The 5,909-nt window shown below is 46.9% G+C and overlaps 1 long non-coding RNA gene across 1 annotated transcript; it reads right to left on the bottom strand.

Annotated features, from left to right (window-relative positions):
- Positions 1–208: 208 nt before the first annotated feature.
- On the bottom strand, positions 209–4,528 carry LOC121137643. Its single transcript, XR_005874933.1, has 3 exons — positions 4,378–4,528; positions 3,624–3,657; positions 209–776 (listed from the first exon to the last, which is right to left on the bottom strand). It is a non-coding gene; the product is annotated as an uncharacterized LOC121137643 (long non-coding RNA).
- Between the last annotated feature and the right edge of the window lie 1,381 nt (positions 4,529–5,909).

Below are 5,909 nucleotides of genomic sequence, written 5' to 3'. Positions count from 1 at the left end.
TATTTCTCCTTTCGTGGGGACCTGTTCCGGGTCTCTGCTTGAGAATCATGCCCAGCTCCCGCAATAGGCTGTTGTCCGTGTGGCTGGTTATGATAAATGGCCTGTAATTGTGAATCTGATATTGGTTTTCAATATTGAATTTATCATTCTGTCCTCTTAACAGATATTAAATACTTTTAAGAATTTATCCATTTGCCTGATCCATCCGTGCTTTTTCAATATGTAAAATTTATTATTTTCCTAGTTTTTTGAGATTTTAACAGGCCGACAACATCATTAATAACCCTGAGTAATGGAGCTGACCTCTTCTAAACCTCGTTCCCTTCCACTAATCCAGAACATTCAAATTGAATCAAAATGTATTCAGTTTAGGGGCTTGAACAGAAAAGGACTGTGGCAGAGTGGGGTGTCTGGTTTGAAATGCAACTTCTGCAGGGCTGGCAACAATGTAACAGCTTCACCTCTTCACCCCAAGGCTGGGTCCTCAGGGCTGGCAGATGGAGCCAGGTCCCTGCCTTTGCCTTCACTGAAGCCTCCTCCTTCTCTCCCATTGGACACACTCACTCCGCAGCCTCCTCCCCACAGCTGCCTCAGTTTCTTCTCAGCCGGTGATGGATGATCATAATAACGCCGCTTGTCTGGCTCCCTGGCAGACAGTACTCAGTGAATTAATGAAAGCTTGCAGCCTGCACACACAGGGAGCCCCTCCAGGACAACAAACATTGCCATCCCCGGAACTCGCAACAAGCTTGGTAGAGAAGGATTTCTTCCTCATGCTGCAACAGAAGGCAGAAAAAAAGCAGGTTTCAGAGCTAGAGACGTGGTTCAGCTGATAGTGTTTGCCTAGCATGCATAAGGCTGGGGCTGTGGGTTCAAACCCCAGCAATTTGTGAATCGAGCATGGTGGCACATACCAACTATCCCAGCGCAAGAGGAGTGTCAGGGTTATCCTCAGCTACATAGACTGAGCTATGTGAGATCCTGTCTCAAATGAGATCAAGGCAGGTAGAAAGAAAAGACAAAAAGAAATCAGGCTTTGTGTAAGAGAAACAAGGCTGTATGTCACAACACCAGCAAAGCAGGAGTCAATGTGATCCTCAACCACTGATTCCGTATGCTTAAGGCCACCTAAGCATGCTGCCACCAGAAGAGCATGGTGTTAGCTCAAAGTCAGAATTAGGAGCTGGGCCTTTGCTGTTCTTGAATCTATTTATCATTTGCTGAGTTCAGTGGACACTTGAAGGCACCAAGGCGTGATAGCCACCAGTTATGGGCTCTTCACCACAGAGCCCAAGAGCACGTGGAGAGAAACAAAGGATCTTGTGGCAGAACAAAGGAGTGGACAGAGGCAGTCTGGGAGGTCCAGCTGGGTTTCCTGATCTTGTATAAGGGATGGGGAAGCAGTATCTCAGGTGAGTCTAGAAAGAGGAGCAGTACCTACCTTCGCCTCAAACACTGAAAACCCAGCTTGTTTTCCTCCCCAGAGGTTCAATTTCATATTCCTGCTGCAGCTGATTGACTTTCTGTCCAGTGAAAATCAGTTCCCTTGAAAATGTTGTCTATTTAAGGACTATAACCCAGGATCAAACCCATCAGAAAAGTCAGGGCCTGTCAATAGGATCACCAAGAGGTGACAAATTTCTGAAGGGCTCCTGAGTCAAGAAGCAAGTGGCTTCTTTTAAAACCAGAAGCCAAAAGGTCATCTGATTCCAGATCGGGATCATCAGGCAATGTCTGGTGCACAAACACAAACACATGTAAATGGATACATGTATTCACACGCACACAGAGAAAGAGAGAGAGAGGAGAGAGAGAGAGAGAGAGAGAGAGAGAGAGAGAGAGAGAGAGAGAGATTTATGAGAAATGAGCCTCCTATCAACCCAGATACCTCAAAACTTGACTACCCATCCTGTCTCAGTGCGGTTTATGTCACTGACTAACCACTCTTGACGCCCAGCTCTGAGAAACACAGATCATCATCATCAGCTTACAGACATTTTCATACCTGGGCACGGTTGTGGGGAGGAACCCAAAAAAGCCTTATACAATGCTGTCTCTGTCCTCAGGAAGGACCAGTGATGGCCCTGTGCTTCTAAATCAATTATTGAACACTTACTGCATGCCTGGCACTGTGCCCAATGACGCAAAGAGCACAGAAAAGAGAACCACACTCAGTCCCTTTCCGGGAGCTTACCTCATTCCACATCCTGATACACTGACCTGAGTGTATGTGTTAGGGTGCGTGGCAGAGGCAGTGTAAAGAGTTGGGAAGGATCCAGGCAGGTGGGAAATGATTGTGGTAAGCCATGAAAGGCACTGTGAGAAAAGAATGGGTGCAGCAGATGTGGGTCAAACTGGGATGCCTGAATGTGAGTGTGAGTGTATGTGCTAGGAAGTGCCATCTGTGTGTGTGTGTGTGAGTGAGTGTGTGTGTGTGTGTGTGTAGAGAGAGACAGGATTTCTTCTCACTAACCTGGAACTTGTAGGCTAGCTGGCTGGCCAGCAAACTCAGGGATCCTCCAGGCTCTGCCTCCCAGTGCTGAAATTGTAAGCTTGCACCAAGATAGTTTGTATTATGTGTTCTGGGGATCAAATTCAGGTCCTCATGGTTGCAAGGCAGACACTTTATTAAGTAAGCCATCTCCACAGCTCCCACCTTTTTATTTTAGACAAGGTCTCACACCTGTTTCAGCCTCCCAAGTGCTAGGATTATAGATATAAGCCAACACACTCACTGAGAAATCCTCTCAAATATCTGCCTTCTCTTGGATAGTCACCTTTATGAAGAGGGAATAAACAGTGGTGACTACCTAACTCCACACTCAGTATCCATTACTACAAGCACCCTCCTCAGCCCCTTCTACAGAAATGGATCCCAGAGCTCAAAGGGTGAGTCAGTCATACAAGCAGGTATCACCAAATCACTAGTCAAATTGGAATTATCACAGACAGGAGAGTCACACCAGACCCGGATCTAAGGCTAAGTAGGGGAGGGGAAAGGGTAGTACCTTTAGCTGTCATGCTGGCATGGCAAAGCAGCAGGTACCACACTGGTTTAGACACAGGGACACTTCCCAGCTGACATCCCTTACTTCTGCTTTATGGCTGCCCTTAGAGAAAATCACCAGTCCTGCTGAGGATGCAGGGCTCTGTCTGCAGCAGCTGGAGTCTCCACTGGGCTCCATGTCCTTCATCCTGGCCAAGACTAGCTCAGAAATGTAGAAGCTCAGAGCTGGGCTATATCTTGGCTGTGTCTTCTTCCAAGGTAGGGAACCCCACCCCCAGCAAGCCAGGAAATCAAATCTCCTCAGTACTTTAGTGGATTCTATTTAAGCCAAAATCAATGTAATTAAAATAATAAGAAATAAAACCAAATGTTACCCCCCACTGTACTTAATTATGGGCAAGATGAGAAAAAAATAAAACTGGCATGGCTAATTGACAAGCCACAGTCCTAAAGTGGGACAAGGAGAGGAAAGGATAAGGGAAAAGAAGGAGGGAAGAAGGAGGAAAAGAAGGGTGGGTGGGGGAGAGGGAGAGGAGGAGGGAAGAAAGGCTAATTAAAACAAAGAATTAAAGCAAAGGTGTAGGCCTGGTGAGACGCTGTCTCAGCAGATACTTACCGCACAACCACAGACCTGGGCTAAAGTCCAGACCCTGTAAAGACGGAAGGAAAGAACCGATTCTACAAGCTGTCCTTTGACCTACACACACTCACACACACACACACACACACACCTCAGTCATACATATACACACCTATATACACACATATATAAACATGTGCACACACACATAACACACACACCTCAGTCATACATATACTCACATATATACACACAAACATATGCAAACATGCACACACACATACCTCAGTCATACATATACTCACATATATACACACAAACATATGCAAACATGCACATGCACACACACACACCTCAGTCATACATATACTCACATATATACACACAAACATATGCAAACATGCACACACACATACCTCAGTCATACATATACACACCTATACACACACATATATGCAAACATGCACGCGCGCACACACACACACACATACACATGCACACACACCTCAGTTATACATATATACACCTATACACATAATTTTTTTATTTAAAAAAGCAAAGGTGTCGTTACTGCTTCTGTAAAGACCTTATTAAACAAAGGAGCCGGGCAGTGGTGGCATAAGCCTTTAATCCCAGCACTTGGGAGGAAGACAGATCTCTGTGAGTTCGAGGCCGGGTTGGACAGATAGCCTCTAAAACAATACAGAGAAACCCTGTCTCGTAAAACCAAAAAAAACAAAAAACAAAGGAGTCTGGCCAGTGACCAAGGCTCTTGGGGCAGCGCACTCACCTGAATGCCGTGTGGAAGATGAAAATCTGGGAAACCCTGGTCACTAGGATCCTTCAGGTCCCTCTGGTTGTCTTCCTACAGCTTTCCCAAGCAGAAGAGACAACACAGAAAATGCCACAGTCCAGTCTGCTGCACAAGCGATCTACCCAGTCCAGATAAACACTCGTCATAAGACACCTTAAATTTTTTTAACCCCTTGGCACACCAAAGGGTGGGGGTTTCACCACAGGACTATTGTTACCTGTTGTAGCTGTTGTCATAAACAAGTATCCAGAGCCAGCTGGACCCAGCTCTGGAGAGAGACACCAGATCCCCTTCCTGACTTATGCCCCAGCAGGTAGCCACAGCCTGTCCCCAATCCTCCTACCCCATGCTGCATTCTCCTTCCTTCGGAAGACTTCAGATCTTCTGGGTTCTACTCTGTGTCCCTGGGATTCTCACCTCTGTGGCCCTAGTCAGGGCTCAGAGAACAGAGCAGAAGACAGACATGAACCGCCCTTTATCTGTGGTAGCAGCAGAGAAAGCCAAGGGAATCCAGACAGCTTTTTGTGACTGATGCTACCTTAATGTTACTTCACTTCCTCACCTCTCTGCTACGCCAGGACCTTTGTCTGTCATATGTCCCCATTCTGTACTTTGCAAACCCTTGCAGGGCTTTAAAACCAAGATGCCAGGCTGGGGAGGTGACTCAGTCAGAGAAGTGCTTGCCATGCATGCATCAGGACTTGAGCTGCATCCCAGCACTCCATCCCACAAAAGAGCACAGGGATGCACAGTATAGTCCCAGCACTGGTGAGGTGGAGGCGGGGATTCCTGATGCTCCCTAGCCAGCCAGTCTAGTCAAACTGGCAAGCCCCCAGTTCAGTGCGACACTGTCTCAAAATGCAAGGTAAAGCCTGGCATATGGTGCATGCCTTAAATGCTAGCACTCAGGAGGCAGAAGTAGGTGGATCTCAGTGGGTTCAATGCTAGTCTGGTCTACGTAGCAAGTTCCAGGTCAGTTAGGGATACATAGTGAGTCCGTCTCAATAAATCAATAAAGTGGAGAGGTAGCTGGTCGGTGGTAGTGCACAACTTTAATCCCAGTACTCGGGAGGCAGAGGCAGGGGGATCTCTGACTTTGAGGCCAGCCTGGTCTACAAAGCAAGTTCCAGGATATCCAGAGCTACACAGAGAAACCATGTCTCAGACACACACACACAAAAAAACATATAGAGTGGAGAGTGGTTGAGGAAGACACCTGATGCCTGCTTTTGGCTTTCATACACACGCATGTGAAAGAGCACTGGAACACCCACCCACATGTGCACTCACCCTCACACACACACAATGGAGCTGAGGATGCAGCTCAGCTCATAAAATAGTTGCCTATCATCCACGAGTCCCTGGGTTTAATTCTGAACACACACACACACACACACACACACACACACACACACACACACGAGGCATGGTGACACACACCTGCGGTCCCAGCATTCAGGAGGTAGGGGAAGGAGAATCAGAAGTTGAAATTCATCCTTGGTTACATA

This window comes from Mesocricetus auratus, unplaced genomic scaffold (genome assembly GCF_017639785.1).
Source record: "Mesocricetus auratus isolate SY011 unplaced genomic scaffold, BCM_Maur_2.0 Super-Scaffold_100691, whole genome shotgun sequence".
Taxonomy (NCBI): domain Eukaryota; kingdom Metazoa; phylum Chordata; class Mammalia; order Rodentia; family Cricetidae; genus Mesocricetus; species Mesocricetus auratus.
Note: the sequence above shows the minus strand (reverse complement) of the source record. Positions and strands in the feature narration are given on the sequence as shown.